Source organism: Macaca fascicularis, chromosome 15, assembly GCF_037993035.2.
Source record: "Macaca fascicularis isolate 582-1 chromosome 15, T2T-MFA8v1.1".
NCBI lineage: Eukaryota > Metazoa > Chordata > Mammalia > Primates > Cercopithecidae > Macaca > Macaca fascicularis.
The window spans coordinates 939939-959521 of record NC_088389.1 but is presented as its reverse complement, the minus strand read 5'-3'; the positions used below and the strand labels follow the sequence as shown (position 1 = coordinate 959521).

Genomic DNA, 19583 nt, shown 5'->3' with positions numbered 1-19583 from the left:
TAAACACAAACGCTGACTGGAAACCCTGGCACACGGAGACACTGGAAACAGCAAGCTGCTATTAACATCATAGTAAGAGACAGTCGCCTGCTCTCAGGGGTGTCAGTTTCTTTTGCTTCTAGACGTTCATCTGCGTTACAATACAGTTTTGCTCAGTTTATCCCCATTACTCCACTGTCTTCGCCGTTAAAGTCTCAGCCAGCACTTAGCTCTGACACTGCGGGAGTTTCACTGTGCGGCTGACCAGGCCTACCTGGCTTGGCTGTAAAGCAGGTGAGATTTTCCGGAAGGCAGTGACGAGAACCCGAGGCAGGAAAGAGCATTGCTGGTCTACATACGGCAGTGCACCTGCAGCAGAGCATGTACGTGCACGTTCAGGCTAAACAGGTGTAGGAGAGAAGAAAACCACCTACAATTAGTCACTTAAAATGCCACACACCCAACCCTTGAGACCCTAGCACATAGAGTAGTAGTGGTCTTGGAGATGGCAGGTGTGCTGAAGTCTGATTTTCTCACTTAGCTTTTCCAGCAGCGTTTTCCTCATCTCTAAGCTGGGGCTAACAACTGCCACGCGTAGATTTGTGCATGGAACCGTGCGTGTAAAGTGGGGTAGCCCCCAGGACCTAGGAAGGACTCGTGGTCAGTGTCGGTGGTCATGCGTGCTGTACGGGTCCCCCAGGAAGATGATTGCTACATATAACTCCCTCCGTTCAATGTCACTGAATGTAAAAGGTGGGACATTGGCTTCTGATGTGTCTGGTTTGCTGCAGGCCACGCTGCACCCCGTGGTTCCTGAGCCCTGAGCTGAAGTACATCCTGCTGCATCGCCTGTGTCGCTTTTGCTGTGTCACTTAGAGCTCCTGCCCTGGGAAACTTCCTCGCGCCTGACGAGCACCACAGTTTGCAGCAAGACCTGTCCAAAGCGTGGACTGCGAGAGCCCCGCTGTGGTCCTGTCCTCTCCATGTTGGGAGCGACTTTGTGGGGTTTGTCGGCCCTTCTCTCAGGTGTCCTGTGTCTCATGGATCAGCCGACGAGCCCCGTCTGGAGGAGCACTCTGCAAAACGTTGCCGGCCACCCAGATCTCCTAGCGCAGAGTGAGGCCACATCTGCAGACTTGACCGCACAGAGTCCCGAGGCATTCGGCAAGAAGGGGAGTGGGATGTGTGTGAGATCCCACTGCGGAAGCCGGCTCTGCTCCGTACTCTGCGTGCGGGGTGCCTGATGTTCAGACCTGCTGTGTCTATCGGGGGCCATGGCGGGGTGGTGGGAGTGGGGGCAGGGAGCAGCGCGGATGGATCCAGGAAAGGACTTAGTTGAATCCCAGCTGCCCACATACCTGTTGCTGGTCTTGGACAAGGTCCCTAGTTTCTCTGGGCTTTCGGTTTGATTGTAAGACTAGGACGCCGCCCCAGTCTGAAGATGTCGGTGTGTGCGGGAATGCCTGGCGCAGTCACCATGGGTTTTCCTTCAGCCTCCTCCGTGCCCCTCCCTGGGTCAATCAGTATCCATGCGTGCCACAAGTAAATTACAGTCCCTCCGAAAAACCAGTTGACCCGAGTTTTATGGTCGAGCATGGTGAGTGTCCTTGCCAGGAAATGCCACTAGATGTCTTGGGCCTGCTCCTCTACCTCCACAGCAATCCCCGGAACAGGCTGGTTCAGGACGTGGGAGGTGGGAGTCGGTGTTGTACCTAGGACAGGCTGAAGTCAAAGGCTCATTTGCTCTGTGAGGGGTGATCAGGATGACACATCAAGTGGAGCCCCATGGCTGACCCTGGAGGTGGACGGTCGGGTCGGATTGGCTGCCCTCCAGCACGTGTTTTGAGTGATGCCTTCCCTGGGTTACGCAGCCCTGATCTGTAGCGCACAACTTCCCAGCTCCAGCCAGTCTGGTCTTGCCGTCTCCTTCCAAGAAGGTAGGTGCGGCGCAGTTGCCTTTAAGCGGCTCCTTCTGGACACCGCAGGGCAGCAGCAAGCAAGCATGGGCGACTTTTTTCTTACGTTGACCACAATACGCGGGGCCAGCTTTGCACGATCCCATTCAGCATCACACGTGTGCATCGGCCACTCACCTGTCCATCTGCCACAGACAGGCTTGGACAGGACCATTGAGTGGCCTTTACGGCAAAGAGCCTAAAGGGCTCACAGGAAACCTGGACCCAGCGCAATGGTAACAGCGCAGCAATACCTGTCATTGACCAAGGGGTATTCTGGGCCCGACATGGTGTTAAGTGATCCAGTTCGGTTAGCACTCTTAGAATTAACCCCCTTTTGCCTATCAGGAAATCGAAGACGGAGGGCATTAACGCCAGGGAGCAGGGAGTAAGGGGACACACAGAGGGGCTGAGGGGCTGGGCATTCTGAGCCCACGGATCTGCCCACAGGCCCCGGCTGCACGGGCACCAGGGCTGCTGCTCTGGAGGGGATGAGGAGCTCTGGGGAAAAGATGGAGCCTGACGTGGGTAAGATTTGGATATTTTCAGAAGAGATTTTCAGCCTGGAATGAGGGTGTAAGTGACTGAATCGGAGTGATGAGCCAGATAGCCCGGCTGCGGGAGCTCCCCTGTGGGGTGAGGGAGGAAGGCCTTGGGGGCGTGTGGCTGAGCAGAGGCGCTGGGTCGCCAGGAGCCGCCGCGGGTTTGGAAAGGGGGAGAAACGCAGCGCCCTGCACTGCAAGGGCACCGAGACGTGGTTGTGGTTCTTCCTGACCGTGACAGGCACAAATGGTGCTGATGGTGGAATGCACGGAGTTTGCCTTCAGAGAACTCCTGCTGTCTTTTAAAACCTGGGCCTCTCATTTAAACTTGGTGGCCTCAGGTGAATGGTCAGAAACAGTTTCTGATGAGGTTGCAGAGACTGTGCATGGCCTCTGATTGTGCACATCCTGTGATTGTGTATAGTCTCTGATTGTGGCCTCTGGCCTCTTTGTGGCCTCTGATTGTGTGGGTCTCTGTGTGTGGTCTCTGATTGTGCTCAGTCTCGGATTGTGCGCGGCCTCTGATTGTGTGCGGCCTCTGATTGTGGGTTGTGTGAGTTTCCCGGGATTAAGTAGATGAGCCTCGTGCTGGGGCAGGTGTGCCTTGTGTTGGGCATGTGGATAAAGAAGTTTAACCCGTCTCCTCTTTGAGAATGGCAGGGCAGTAACAAAGGCGGTTGATTTATACATGGCCATCCTCGTGAGGTGAGGACCTGAAAGGTTTACTGCTTTCCCGGAAAGCTGCTCTGGGCGTCACCATCACTGATCATGGACAGCAGCTCAGAAGCCCCCTTAAGGTGCAGGGAGGGACCGGCGCTGGTCCTGTCTGTGCCCAGGCTGCTGGTCACCCTGACGGCCAGGCGATGGCTGCCTGTGCACGAAGCTGGGGTTAGAGTGAATTTGGGCAGTGTCGGCTTTGATTTAGGTCAAGACTGATCAGTCTTCCTAAAATACTAGCCATGAAAGCTTTCATAGATTGTAGTTCTTTGGGAGATTTATATGTGGTTTTTAAAGCACAGGGCCCATGGCCAGTGTTGAATTACATTTTGTTCAGTGTAACTGACAGGACACTGGACCTGAGTCTCAGGCCTGCCACAGGGTTCAGGGAGCTTCAGAGAGGGAGATGTTTGTGCTCAAGTTTTCGCAGATGGGATGGGACATGGGCATGGGGCTGGAATGCTCTAACCTTCAATCTTCAGTCATCGGTATCACCTGTGCACACGCATATCGTTTTCAAAGATGGACAAGCTTTTGGGAAATATCTGAAGACTTTTCCAGTTTTGAAAGAAGCCGGGATGACACTGGAAACGGCAGGTGTCTTGGCTGCTGATCAGGTCCATCACCACGCACATGGTCCCTAACCTGGCCCACCTCTGATCATGCACAGCGGGTGACGAGGTCCATAACCTCACACTTCTGTGCACAGCAGGTGACCAGGTCCCTAACCTCAAAAGCTTCTGATTGGGTGCAGCTGGTGACCAGGTCTGCAACTTCGCATGGCTCTGATTGTGTAGAGCTGGTGACCAGGTCACTAACCACCCACACCTCTATTCATACCCAGCGGGTGACCGGGTCCATCACCTCACACCTCTGATTGTGCATAGTGGGTGACCAGGTCTGGAACCTTGCACACCTCTGATCGTGCACAACGGGTGACTAGGTCCATGACCTCACGCCTCTCTGCACAGTGGGTGACCAGGTCCATAACCTCACACCTCTGATCGTGCACAGCTGGTGGGCGCAGGACCCACTTCAGTGAGGGGCTGACTTCCCAGGTGTGAAGGGGGAATGCTGTGTGGCTCGCTAAGCCCCTCCATGCTTTGGGGGCTCCAGGCTGTGGCCGGCAAGTAGGACGTTGTCCCAGGAGGCTGCTGTGTGTTGGGGATGGGAGGCAGCTGCAGGGTGGAAGTACGATGTTGTCGTAGGGGGCCACTGTGGGGGGGTGGGACGGGAGGCAACTGCAAGTTGGAAGTAGGATGTTGTCCCAGGAGGCTGCTGTGTGTGGGGGAGGGAGGAGGCAACTGCAGGGTGGTGTGGTGGTCCCCGTGCCACTGATTTCAGGTTAAAATAGAATGTGGACCTCTTTTTACCATAGTTTTTAATGACTCCGCTAGTTTGTGTTGCTGTCTCTTGCTATGAAGTCCACAGTCTGATGTCTCTGTGGTCCCCATGTTTCCCTTCTGCTTGTGTTACCCGATCCTGTGGGTCAGCTGTGAGGAAACCACTCTCCACTCCTCATCTGGAGTGGCCTCGAGCTGGGTGTGCTGGTCTCCTTGTGGGCTAAAGTGTTCCTCTGTTACTGTTTTCTCTGTTTTTTGACCAAATTTAGCAGACTTGTGTATGATGCAAACACTTCAAAAAATGTCTTTTGCCTTTATGAAAAAAACACTTGCATTGCTTTAAAATGAACCTTTCCTGTGTCTCCATCCTTCCTCACAGATTGCTCTGTGTTAGAAACTCGGTGGTGTGTGTGCTTCATGGCCTCATTCCATCAAGCACTGTAACCTCTGATTGCAAAAGTGACTACACTCAAGGCAAAAAACTTTGCAAATGTTGAAAAGAATGAACAAAAACAACATATTGTTCTCTTGTCTACTCTTAAGATTTTGATGTAGTTCAAACTACATCAAACTCTCACCTACTCCTGTGCCAATATTCATCCTTCAGCTCTGCCTCCGTTCTTCCTTTCTTTTTTCATGCTATGGGGTCTGCTTTGGAGATGTTATCTACTTTCATTCTTCCAAAGTCAAGCTTCTAGCTTTGGTTGGAACTGCAGACCCATTTACTCATTCAGCAAATACTTTCTAAGCACATGGATAGTCACTGAGAATACCGTGGTTCACCAACATGACTGTGGCCCCTGCTCACACGAACTTGCGGCCTGATGGGGAGAATGGGCACTAATATGACAATCAGTCTAATGGGTTTCTGATGAAGAATTGAGGAAAGCGCACCAAAGAAAGGGAAGCGGGGTTCTCTAAATTTATGCTGTAAAAGAATCTGGCGTATCTTGGGATGAGTGGTAGAAAACCGATGCATTCTGGAAGGTATGATCCCCTTGCAGTCTGGAGAGAAGTAGAGGTTGCTTGTTGAGGGGGGTGGAGTGTAGGGACACCACGGTCTAAACAGAGATGGGGGTGCGTGCAGAATGCCTCTTGCAGCAGGAAACAGGCACGTGCAAGGAAGTAAACACGGGAGAAAGTGGCACAAGACAAGAATGAAGGCAGGCAGGCAGGGGCTGGGAGATGATGGTAGATGCTTTATTCTCTTAATAACAGCAACAGGATGCTGTTGAAAGCACTTGAGGGAGGTGGGGAAGTGGGTATGACATGTTTTGTGTTTGTAAAATTATCACATTGTCTTACCAAACTATACTCCCTATTTTTTATTTTTACATTTTACTTTAAGTTCTTAGATACATATGCAGGTGTGTTACATAGGTATACATGTGCCATGGGGGTTTGCTGCACCTGTCAACCCATCATCTAGGTTTTAAGCCCTGCATGCATGAAGTATTTGTCCTAATGCCCTCCCTCCTCTTGCCCCCACCCCCCAACAGGCCCCTGTGTGTGTCGTTCCCCTCCCCGTGTCCATGTGATCTCATTGTTCAACTGCCACTTATGAGTGAGCGCATGTGGTGTTTGGTTTTCTGTTCCTCTTTTAGTTTGCTGAGAATGATGGCTTCCAGCTTCATCCATGTCCCTGTAAAGGACAGGAACCCATTCTTTTTTATGGTTGCATAGTATTCCGTGGTATATACGTGCCACATTTTGTGTATCCAGTGTATCATTGATGGGCACGAGATATCCTCTTAACATGTGCTCCAGCAATTGCACTCTTAGGTATTTATCCAAAGGAGTTGAAAACTTGTGTTCACAGAAAAACCTGCACATGGACATTTATAGAAGCTTTAATCATAATTGCTAATTTTATTCCAGCTTTATTCATAATTGCTCAAACTTGGAGGCAACGAAGAAACCAAAATGTTCTTCACTAGGTGAGTGGATAAATAACCTGTGATATATCCAAACAATGGAATATTCTTTAGCACTGAAGGGAAGTGAGCTGTCAAGCCATGAAAAGACACGTAGGAACTTTAAACATGCACGGCTACACAAAAGAGGCCCCTCGGAAAAGACTAAATACTGTAAGCTTCCAACTAAAGGACATCCCAAAAAAGGCCAGACTATGGAGTGAAAATGTCCGTGCTTCCCAGGTGTTGGGAAGAGGGAGAGATGATGAGGTGAAACACGGAGATTCTTAGGATTTTAGTGCAACTGCTCTGTACGATGCTATCATGGTGGATACATGTCATGACATATTTGTTCAAACCCATAGAACAAGCACCAAGACGGAGCCCTCATGTAAACTGTGGACTCTGGGTGACAATATGTCAACGTAGGTTCTTCAATTATTACAAATGCTCCTTCTGGGCAGGAGTGTTGTTAGTTGGGGAGGCTGTGCACGTGGGGGAAGGGAAGGCATATAGAAGGTCTCTCTGCACCTTTCCCTCAATTTTTCTGTGAACGTGAAACTGCCTAAAAGATAAAGTGTATTTTTAAAAAAAAATAAAGGAAAAAAAGGAAACAAAAAGTCCTCACAAAAATCAAATGAGAAAATGATCACACTGGGTGCTTCAGGTCAAAATGGAAGAACAAGGGCTGTATTTACCATCCCACCTGATGACTTTTTTCTCACTGCTTTTCAGCATTTTTTTGGAGTCTAGTCAGTGCAATAAGGCAAGTTAAAACACATAAAATGCACCCTTATTAGAAAATAAGATTTAAAACTATCTGTATCTGCAGGTGACGTGATCACCCGTGTGGAAAATCTCCTGAAATCACAAAAAGCCACTAAAACTAATAATAATAAATTCCTTACTAATAAGTGAGTTTGTGTTTAGCTTGTATCTTGCAAACTTTCCATAAGCAGTATTTATCTCTTTATACACTGGCAAAGAAATAATTGGAAATGGAAATTTACAAAGTAATATTAAGACTAAATCTGACAAAAGATGTGTAAGATCTATGCACTGTAAAGCAGGCAGTGATGCTGAGATAAATTAAAGAACTAAATAAATGAAGTGATATACTGTGTTCATGGATCAGCAGGCTCAATATTGTTAAGATGTCAGTTCTGCCCTTGTGGATCAGAGGTTTAATGCAATTCCAATCAAAATCCCAGCATTTTATTTTATTTTATTTTATTTTTTTTCAGTAGAAATGAACTAGCAGATTCCAAAATGTGTCTGGAAATTTAAAGAACCCAAAAGAGCTAAGACAACTTGGAAAAAAAATGGTGGAGGACTTACCTGAACTATCAAAACTGGGTTAATGAAACCTCCTAGAGGGTCTAGTAATAATCTCACAAACGTGTTACCTATACATAGTGGATTTTTGAAGAAAGGTTCAAAGACATTAAATTAGAGAAAGGACGATAATGATGATAGAAGGATTAAATACTACAGGCCAAAAAGGGAAAAAAGAGCTCCTGTTAAATATCTTCACATTGTTGGTGTCACTCATGCAATTCAATTCACATTTTGTATATCTAAAAGTTGAACAGACTTCTTCATTCTCTTTCCCCAATTCACTCCACAGAGATGCTGATGTCTTTCAGTGGAACTTGGAAGTTTGCTATTCTTTTTAAAATGACTCTCTTAGATACTGTTTATGCAAGAAGTTGTGGGACTGTAACTTACAAATACTGTTCTAAACCTTGGAATCACACGTTTCCCTTTTTCTCTACTTATCGTTTCTAGTCAGTTTCCCATTTCCTCTTCTTCATATTTACACTGCATTCCTTCTAGTTCAGGCTCTTGTTACCCCACTTGATCTCTTGATGTGGTCACCTGAATGTCCTTCATGTTCCAGCCTCCTGGAATCCTTCCTTCATGACCCTGAAGAACTGCCCTCCAGACCGGCAGGTGTGACCCGGAATCAAGGATCTCAAAGCCGAGTGGGATCTGAGAGGCTATCTAGACCAATCCTCCATTACAGACGTAAACCTTTTGATGACTTCACTTCAGAGCCCAAAATATTTGCACTGCAGGCAGAATCACCTAAATCACTTAATGTGATGTTCAGTCTTCCCGTGGTATCTTCCTCTCTGCATCTCCCTACTTTCGGTCAGCCATTTCTCACTCATGACACCGAACCCTTCATTCACATCACATTATTGTTCTTCTCCACACACACTTGTTTGTTTTCTGCCTGGGTTTTTTGTTACATTCTTCCCTCTACTGGCAATATCATTTTCCAAGATCTGAGTACAGAATTTTAACGTATTCCTCAGAATGACTCACATATCACATATTCGACCAAATGGCTGCAGATTCTGTCACTTCCTCTCTTGTCCTATGGCAACCTGGAGAATCTTCTTCTCTTAGCCAATAGGATTTATCATGGTCCTTCTTTATCTTAACAATAGTTTAGCAGGACTGAGAACTGGGAAGTAGATTTTTCTCCCAGGGGTGAGAACTGTCTTAGTTTAGCAGATCTCCCTGGGTCTCCATTCTGGTTGTAGAAAAGCAGCCCATAGGGCATGGTGGGGAGGAGAAGAAGGGGAACTAAGCTGTGTTGCATGAAGATGGACAGTTGTGACCCTTACTCCAGGGTTGGGAGTTGAGGCCCCTAGGAAGGAGAAGCTGTAAGGATGAAGACGAGGCATAAAAAGTGATGCAGGCCGGGTGCGGTGACTCACGCCTGTAATCCTAGCACTTTGGGAAGCCAACGTGGATGGATCACGAAGTCAAGAGTTCAAGACCGGTCTGACCAATATTGTGAAACCCTGTCTCTACCAAAAATACAAAAATTAGCTGGGTGTGGTGGCACATACCTGTAGTCCAGCTACTCGGAAGGCTGAGGCAGGAGAATCACTTGAACCCAGGAGATGGAGGTTGCAGTGAGACAAGATCATGACACTGCACTCCAGCCTGAGTGACAGAGACTTCATCTCAGGAAAAAAAAAAAAAAAGTGATGCATAGTAACAAGACTGCCCGAGGAGAAGAGGCAATCAGCAACCACCTCCAGGGTGGGATGGCTGAAGACCCTTTAAGAACAAAGGTGTCTACTTTCCTTCTTTAGGATGCTCTATCGTGATTTAATGAACCCTCCCAATCTACTGTATTCAGTATTTGGCATGAGTCAATTTAGGGGAATTCTAGAAAACATAGCTGGCTGTTATCAGGTTAATGTAGATTGGGAGGTAGGGAAAAACCCCAGGAGACACGTAGGAAGGACAATACGTGAAAACAGAAGAAACTTGGAGTCAGTTCACCCTTCAAACAAAATCCAGTTTCCAGAAGACATTGTGAGGGCTGCTGGGTCTTCCTCGCCTGCAGATGGGGGATTCCAGATAATTATTATACTTGAATCTCACAGGATGGGGTGATCACCACCTGCTCTCAAATGGGATGAGTTACAATATCTTCTATCGGGAGGCGGTAAATAAGAGGTTAGGTACACGTCTGTAGTCATCACAATTTTGTCAAGATTGCTATTTTTACTTCCATGTCATAGATGGGGAGCCTGATGCTTGTGGAAATGATTTGCTCAGGGTCTCACCATTAAAAGTGGCAGAGGAAAGATTCCAACATGTTTTAAAAGCTGCAAACTGAGCTGACTCCCATCCATGCTGTCATACCGACTTTGAGATTTCAATCCTCCTGAAGGCAGGAAACTTATTCCATTTGCTTTTATACCCTCCATAACACTAGTGAGCAAGTTTTGCTCAAAGTAACATGGAATATTTTGCTGACTCAAGGGGAAAAAGTAAGAGACTTAAATGACACCATCACAAGTCAACCTTCAAGGAACAGAGACATATTTAGCATTAGCTGTCTCAGTCAAATCAACATAGACATGCACGTTTATCCTTTACATGGCAGTAAGACAGCAAACACAATTGAAAAAATGAGCCAAGTGTAAAAAATGTGTCACAAAGGGATGGATTTAGACAGGAGAGCAGTGAAGTAGGTTATAAAATGGTCAGCATAATCCATTTTCATGAATTATTAGCTGAAACATGCAAAGCATTTAGGATTTCTGGGAGAAGTGTACAAACACACCAAATGTTTGTCCGACATTTTCTTCACTGCTGCTGTCTTTCCACAGGGCTGGAGATGATGTTAACCAACGGCCTTGGGAGGAGAGATTGCAGCTGAGCCCACACCCTCTCAAACTCCTTCAGACTGTTTCTGTTTTTGTAGACTTTACCATTAACAACAAATCCTAAGATTTACTCAATCAGTACAGCAGTCGTTGGCCCGAGTTCAAATTTCTGATTCGAAGGAATCTGCACTCTGCCTGCCAGGATCGACTATTAATGGCTTCGTCCATAGAGGAGCTGTGTCTTTGCTCACTATGGAACAGTATTGAGGCTTCGAAAGGGGTATTTTGCTGGTCACCTCCTTGGTCATCCTTCTGCTCACCAAGAGCAGATACTGTTCTCAGCCCCTTACATTTACAAGGTCGTTTAATTCTCACATAGCCCTTTCAGATAGATGCGACTATTACCCCCCTTTTACAGAGGAGGAAACCGAGAGGCAGAGGACATAGGTGAATTGTCCCAGATCACAGAGCTGGCTATGGAGCTGGGACTTGCACCCGGCCAGCCTGGCTCCAGAGTTCACTGCCCTCCTCCTGTACAGCACGTGTGACCTGCAGTAATCACCGCCCAAACAGGCAGGCACTGCGGAGAGCCAAGCACACCTCTTCCGACTTCAGCACGGAGGACGGTTCGTTTTCATCCTGGTGTTCAGCTCAGGACTGTTTTTATCACAAGGACGCACCACCCAGAAAGCTCAGTCATGTGCCGTTACCTTCTACGGTCATGGTTTTCTACTTTTTGGCCCCATTTTCCTGAGGACTTGGCCTGCTGGGACGTGAATGATGCGTTACTACTGTAGAGACAGAGGTTCAGGTCTAGTGGCACAAACAGCGACGGACCCCATGGAAATGCGGGCGTGGCCCCTCCATCCCAACAGCCTGCATGGCTGCTCCATTCTGCTCCCATCACACACATCCCCACACAGCCAAGCCCCTTCTCCTTTCCCCCACTGGATTCATCAAATCAAACCTCGCTGTCCTTGGAAAATGTACCATTAATTTACTTACTGCCCAGTAAAAAAGCACACTTCCAGTTAACATGACACCCCCGCAACGATAGAACAGCCTTAATTCAAACATGACGCAGAGGAACAGAGGGAGGAGGGGTCGAGGACCATCCTGGAATCGGCAGCTGTTTTCTGGGGGAAAACCTCCGTCCCCCCTGAGCCCGACACTTGTGCCACACTATCCCCATGATGTCTGAAAGCTCCATGAAGACAGGGTCACTCTGACCCCTTCACACCCACAACGCCAAAGAGGAGCAGGTGTTCAGGAAAAGTCTCCTGCTAGTGCTGAAGACAGGAATGATTCCTCGTGGTGCCCAGAATGTCAGGAGAAAAGGCACCATGTGGACACCTTCCAGGTGAATTCTGGAATGACTCTGCCGAATGCCAGTCATCCTTTTTCAGAACAAAACCAATACCGGAAAACATGTGTCGCCAGCAGAGAGATGGTCCTTTTGACGGCTTACAAACACACCTATGTTACGCTGAATTTATCTCAAGCCACCCTCTCTGTGCTAATGTCAAAAGTCTCCTTTATTAACCAGTAGCCTTTTTCATCTGGTGCTTTTTAACAAGCAAGACGGTCCTGTAACACTCAGGCATTGTTGAAAACGTCAAATGGAAGCCTAGAATCCTCTTCCGTGCAGCTTCACTGCAAAGTATTTTGACGTGAGCCAAATCGTGCTATTCCTACATCTCCATGGGAAACTCAAGGCTTCATCAAACGCAGCAGCATTTCTGCTAGTTACAGAAATTGGTGGGGGGGGGGATGGGGTTGAGGGAACATTACATAGAAGGCAACCCCGATAATCACCTGCATGAGAGCCACACTGGCCGGCAAGCCCCGGTCTGCTCAGTCTCTGCACAATCACAGACTTGAGACCTGGAGGGCAGACACCTGGCACTGCTGACCACCCCAAGGTCATGGCCTCTGCCCCTTCTCTGCTGCCCATCAGTTCCAAGCTTCTGGCAACACCGCCTGCTGCCCCCACTGCCTCATCGACTCTTCGTGAAAAGCAAATGTTGCCAGGATAGCTTATGAGTACATTTGCCAGGAAAGCAGCTCCGATTGACGCTGAAACCCCCTTCTCACACCCCTGGCAGCTCCCTTGCCCCCGATGTGCACATGCTTGCAGCTCTGACCTTGCTCAGTGTCCACACAGGCTCTGTCCCCTGGAGAGCCAAAGGCAGACTCAATGTTGAGTCAGAAATACACAAAGAGGGTGAAGATTACGAACTGCCTGCCCCCCAAAACACAGGTTGAAATCCTCACCCTCAATGTGATGCTGTCAGGAGGTCTTTGGGAGGTGATGAGTTCCCGAGGCTGGAGACCCTTGAATGGGATTTGTGCCTCAGAAAGGGGCCCAGCAAATCCCTCACCCTCCCATTGTGTCAGGGCCAGAGAGAAGGTGTGTGCCAACCGGGAAGGAGCCCACACCAGAATCCACCCGTGCGGCACCCTGATCCTGCCATCCAGCCGCTAGAACTGTGAGAAACAAATTCCTGTTGTTCATAAGCCGCTCAGTCAATGATGTTTCGTTACAGCAGCCTGAGCTGCCTGAGATGACGATGCTCACTGCCCTACAGAAACGGCTACTCCCCTCTCCCAGAAAGAGGGGTTTAATTAAAATCCCTGTCTCTCCTCGCGGCCACCACAGATCTCACTCCCCCACCCCAAAAGCCAGCAGTTGCTAGGATTAAAGGAAACAGAGGATTGTTTTAGACCAGCCCCTCCATATCGATCTGAAGCCTATAACTTTGCCCACTTCCATGGTGGCCGTGTCACTGCAGTGCCCATGTCAGCTCTGTGTCTGCACTGGGTCCCAGGCTGTGCACAGACTCTTCTAGCTGCCCATCCAGCACAGCCATTTCCCCTTCTGCTTTGGAGGCTGTCCTTCGATATCGAACTCCCACCTTTCTGCAACCCAAGGCCTTCTGATCCAGACATTCGGGGTGAGCTCAGCCATGTACTGGAGTCCTTGACTCAGGTAACCCAGGCCCAAGGCGTTGGCACCAACGATCTACTGGCTGTGGGGTCTGCACAGCCACTAGCTGTCCCAGCCACTCCAGGGCCTGGGAGGGGAGGCAGAGGAACCTGTGAAGCTGCCAACAGCCATACGGGGACAGGGGCCCCTGGGATGAGGAGGATGCCATGGAAGGAAATTCAGAGAAAGAAAGAGCCCCAAGGCTGGACGGGTCATGCCCAAAGCCTACACTGCTGAATTTTCCAGGTTTCTGAACTCAATCGCTGACCCACACAGCACATGTTTCCTGAGTGCTGACCCCGCGTGCCATTGGATACGGCAATAAAGTAGGACCCCCACCCACCCCTTCCCCGACACATACACAGGCCTGGGCACCCAGTTGGCACCGTGAGCCAGGGAAGGGGGCCATTTCAGACGGACAGTGGGTGCAGCCTTGCCAAAGCCCAGCAGTCACCTGCACTGCCACAGCCAGGCTGAGTCCAGATCAGCCGCACAGAAACCTGACCCTCTCAAGGGCATGCCTGAGCTCATTAGGGACAGATACCGTCTCCTGCTGATCTCCAACACTTTCTCTGCATGTCTAGTTACAAACGGACGACGCAGTCTCGGAAGCACAGCTGTGACTCTGGAGACAGATCCCAGGCCTCCCCCTGCTCCTCTCCGTGGTGCCATTGATGGGGAGGGGCCGGTATGGCCGCGAGGCCGCAGACCCACAGCCACCATGCCACGGAGACACGGGCCTTCGACGGTTACTTCTGCCAAGGAACCCTGCTGCGTCTTGGAGCACACCATGGTGGGCGGGAAGCTCCACCCGGAGAAACAGCGATGCTTCTCCCCAGAGCCAACGGAGGGCACTCCCCGCCCTGCATGCAGCAGATTACTTACATTCTGGAAAACATCTGAGTTAGTGGGGAACAGTAAAATGAAAAGGTCACGCTAGAAAGTTTAGAAGGTTGTGTGGAGTCTCAGGAGGTCTAAAGATTTCTGAACCAAGACTGCTGAGGGCAACGAGCTTACAGGGAAAGTTTCCACACGGGCCTTCAACAAGCAACGCTCAGCAGGGAGGAGCCACGTTCTGGGCAGAACCTCAGAACAAGAACATCGGACACCACAAAGTCACAACAGAGCCAACAGGAACTGAAATACAGCGCTCTCCTAAGATGTGTGCAGAAAGTCACCACACATTAAGATGGGGGAAGAAAAGGATAAGGTTAGAAACAAATTTGAAATTATTTCTGCATACATAAAATTTCTACATCCACTGGCTTTCTTTCTGGGAGTAACAACTTTTACATGAGATGCACATCCCCGTTGGAAGGAGTTTGGGTTTTCCGTGGGCAGAGTCAAGGGCTCTCCAAGAAATGTGAACCTTTTCTCACTCACTGAGCCGCGTGCCCTGAGGCCGTCCTGGCCTGTCTGAGCCCCTCCCTGGCTCTGCCTCCAGCCAGCTCCTTCCAGCACTCACCCCGCTGCTCCCAGAGCCTGCACTGGCCCAGGATCTCCTCTTCTGCTGCTGTCAATCTTCCACTTTAGGGTAAATAAGTTGGAAACTAGAAAGTTATAAGACCCCTTAGCTTTTTAAAAATTTGTCTTCTCAGAAAACAAAGAATACTAATTCTACTTCCACGGTTTAACATGTTGCCCCCATCTGCATGTTCATGGATATGTGTTTTTCTATATATTTTAATCAGTACTTATAAAAGCATGCACTGTTGGCTACGTTCAGTTCAATTACATTTGATGTAAGAAGTTTTAGTTTCAGTGAATTCAGGCACTCAAAATTTAAGCCCTCTGACATCTATTAATCAAATGGAAAAATGACAGGTAGATATCACAAAAATCAAGAGAAGTGTTTAATATAAATCCTGGACTTTTAGATATTTCCACAAATGTAATGTATACATTAGTACACGACCTTGAGCATTTTCACAACTCTTTGAACTAAAATTCTGCTCTTAACTTTTATTGGTAGATCGACATCCATATGTGATTATAAGCAGCTCAAACATCAGCTCTTAGAAACAACCAGAAATGCTGTGGGCAAATCCCACCGAGCAGCAAATAACGGAACTGCACCCAACAACCCAGGTACCTCCCCTGAGGCATCTGGAACTTGAGGATTACGAGCAGCCTTTGGTTTCTGAGGCACCCGAGAGTGGGGACTCCAACTCCCCAAGTCTAGGAAGGCCTCAGCGATAAGGAAAACTGATCAAAAAGTCATCCCTGCCGGCCCCCTGCCATGGGTTCCCCCCTGCCGGCCCTCAGCCACGTGCTTACAGATCTCACTTCCTCTCTGTCCCGCAAAGCCTGACTCCTGATTCCAGCCCTGCTGCTTACTGGGATGTGGCCATGGACGTCAACTGCACCTGCAAGGGGAGAAGCCTGTCAGGATACAGGATCCTGGCCATCCTGGCAGCGCTCAAGCTGATACTGTAACTTGGTAGCGAGTTACTTAATGCAAAGGTTTAACTTTGAAAAATTTAGATGTGTGTATTCTAACGGAAATTCTGAATGTAGAACACAGGCCACACCCTCACACAGATGTTGTCTGGCCAGCACTCTTTTGTTTGTCTTTTCAATAGACATTTTTAAAAGCAGTTTTTGGTTCATAGCAAAATCAAGAGGAAAGTACAGAGAGTCCTCACCTATCTCCTTTCCCAGCACAGGCACAGCCTCCATCATTCTCCCGCCCTCACCAGACCAGCATGTCTCTACGACCGACAGACCCGCATCAACACGGCACCACCACCCACAGTCCACAGCTCACACGAGGACTCGGCCTGCTGCTGCTCACTCTGTGGGTTTCACAGACGTGGAACGGCATGCATCCCCCATGAAAGCCCCACCTGGAGTTGTTTCCCACCTTCCATATCCCCTATGCTCCTCCCATTCATCTCTCCCTTCCCCAGCCCCTGGCAGCCACTGACTGTTTGACTGTCTCCACAGCTTTGCCTTTTCCAGACTGTGCTGTGGTTGGACTCAGACAGCAGGCAGCCTTTCCAGATTGGAGTCTCACTTAGCAACATGCATTTAAGATCCTTCCTTGTCTTCATGGATTAGGGGTCCAGTTCTTTTTAGTGCTGAATAATATCCCAGTATCTGACATACCACAGTTTATCCATTCACCTGCTGAAGGGCATCTTGGTTGCTTTCTAGTTTTGGCAATTATAAAGCTGCTGTCAACGTCTGTGTGCACATTTCCGCATGGAAGTAAACTTTCAGCTCCTCCGAGTAAACGTCCAGGACTGTGATTGCTCCTGTGGTCGGAGAGCTTAGTTCCACGGAAAACCGCCACGCTGCCTCCTACAGCAGCTGCCCCACTTCCCCCAGCGATGAGTGAGGGTCCTGATGCCCACACACCCACCAGCACGCGGCAGTGTCGGAGTTCGTGTTTTGGCCAGGCCGATGGGTGCACAGTGACGCCTCACCCTATGACATAAGACGCGGGTCATGTTTCCACGTGTAGATTTGCCATCTGTGTATCTTCTTTGTTGGGGTATCTGTCCAGGTCTTTGGTCCATTTTTAATCAGGTTGTTCATTTTCTTGTTGAGTTTTGAGAGTTCCTTGCACGGTTTGGATAACAGCCTTTCTCAGATGAGTCTTTTACAGATGCGTTCTCCCCGTCTGTGGCCTGCCCTCTCATGCTCCTGAGACACTATGTTTTATATTTTGAAAAACACTTCAGACAGAAGATGGACCTCCCAGCCCACCACGGTTCTCAGTTTGGCCGTGGTCACCACCCTCCCAGCCCTGGTTCCCACCTTTCCACGATCTGCTGGTCCTATGGGTGTCAACCCATACTAAGTCCCTAACATATCTCCAATGATGGCAACGTCAAAGCCGGCAGTTTGCAGGTAGAAAGGAGCTGATGGAGGCCGGAGCAGAATGTGAAGGCCAGCGGATTCATCCCTCGGGGACCGGCAGGCCTCTCAGATATCCCCCTGGGTCACCTCCCAAATGAAGTACCTGCTTTGGCCGTGGGCAGGAAGCAGGACCTGGCCCAGATCTCAGCATATTTGACCTGGCACGGCATTTACAGGTGAGCCTCCATAACCGGAAACTCGACTCTCTGGGGAGAATGCATTTTCATTATCAAGGCTTTTAGGCTTTTAATTAAGAAACCAAAGAGCAGTGACTGGAGTGAGGATGCAGGGACTCTGGGTGACCCACACGCTCGTTTCCACCTGGCATGAAGGACCCTGGAGTGAGGGTGCAGTGCCTGCTCTGAGTCACCAGCACACTCATCATTTCTACATAAAGAACCCTGTGAGCCTGTCCCAGGACTTTTTAGCCTAGACCTAAAAATTCACAGCTCAGGAAACCTTCATCATTTTAGGAACCTGAGGGGTGGGCCAGGGGGATCTCACAGAGTGAGGTGCTGTCTATGGGGTCAGCAAAGTGCAGCTGGGGCTTCCCGCAAGCACTTCAGGGAGGCCGTGCACTGGCCCGAGGCTGGTTCCGCCTCCTATCCTCGGTTCTCATGCCCAGCCGTGAGGGGAGCCCCCCGCTTCAGGAGCGGTCCCTGGCTCCAGGCCCTAACATCCATGTCCAGGCCCCTGGTAGGGCAGCTTCTACCCCAGGGAGGCTGGGACTGGAGACAGCCTGGAGCTCTAGGCAATCCTGGCAACCACATGCTTCCCGAAGTGGCTGCAGACAAATTCCTGCTTCCAAAACCTGGCACGGGCTGTGTGAGGCCTGGAACACGGGAGGCGCGATTACCCTCTCATGGTTATCAAGTCAAGTCATAGTCTCTTAGACCTAAGTGTGACTGGAAGTATACACATTATGGAAGTGTATATAAATGTGAATACAGACACGCTTATTTTCCTTTTATATACCTTACATATATGTGTATACGTGCATATGTATAAAACATGGAAGAAAAAACCATACTTAAGATTTCAAATCTCAGTCACAAAGATCTCAGAAGCAAATTATTATTCTTAAATTCTAAACAAAGATGTAACACTTTACATTCTTACAAACAAAACGTTCTCTATTAGCATTTTATTTTAAAAACTAAGAATGCATTGCACTCTCTCAATTTCGATTTTTAATTCAGCTCACAAAGGCCCCTGTAGAAAGGCCTCCGTACCGCGGCAAGGATGGTGGTGGTCACACCTGTGGCCATTTATCCTCTCTACATCTAGCTCCTCTCCCTGAGGCAACAGCACCTCCGAAGTCACAGCCTGGCCTCCCAACTCTCCCCCGTCCCGGGCGTTTTGGCATGTTGCTCTGCTGCACACACCTCAGCAAATACTGCTGATTAGCCAGAATCGCCCAGAAATCTCTTAACCTTGATTCTGGCTGCTTTTGTAATTTGTAATATCTTTACTTCTGGTGTGATTTGAGAAACAACACATTTTAAAATTAGAGAAGATGTGGTTTTTATTCTCTCCTTTCTACTTGCAACCTTGAAAATTCAAGTAGCAGCAAGGGTTTGTTGAAAGTAACTTCCACCAAATAGAACCTATTACAAAGGTACTACAGAGTGTCAAATAACCACATAGATGTAAAATAGACATGCAGACACAGATACAAAATCCAATGGTTAAACCAAATTGATAAATGCTTGCCAGTTTGATAGGACTTCTAAAACTTGACATAAATGTTGGCTGAGGGATACAAGATGCTATGAGATGAGTGAGATGCTTGGCCTAGAACCACAGGCTCTCTCCTCTTTACAGCAGAAAATCCATAAGGAAGTCAAATCTGAAAGAACCAGGTACCGTTGAACGGCATACTCAGCCATCCTTCCCCATTCCTGGGCCAGCTGCGGTGAGTGCAGCCAGTCGTTCACCAACATCCATCATCCATCCTCCAGGCCATGGCTACACTTTACTCCCAGGCTCCCTGTCATTATGTAGATTAGGTAAATCAGGGCCACTCTCACCTTAATCCTCCCCTGCCAGCATGGCAATCACCCATTCCCAACCACGGCAAGGACAGCCGTGTCCCTGGGAACGCAGAGCAGGGGTCGGGAAGAAACCTGGATCTCTGAATACCTC

The 19583-nt window shown here is 48.8% G+C and overlaps 1 long non-coding RNA gene across 11 annotated transcripts in view; it reads left to right on the top strand.

Annotated features, from left to right (window-relative positions):
- LOC135967302 (uncharacterized) overlaps window positions 1-19583 on the top strand; it is a 103455-nt gene that overhangs the window by 62827 nt on the left and 21045 nt on the right. For 6 of the 11 annotated variants that reach the window (XR_012424003.1, XR_012424005.1, XR_012424012.1 and 3 more), the window contains exon 1: window positions 1251-17614. This is a non-coding gene — a long non-coding RNA (uncharacterized lncRNA). Of the gene's footprint in view, window positions 1-1250; window positions 17615-19583 lie in introns of those variants that run through there. The other 5 variants (XR_012424013.1, XR_012424007.1, XR_012424006.1 and 2 more) reach the window with 5 other exon arrangements.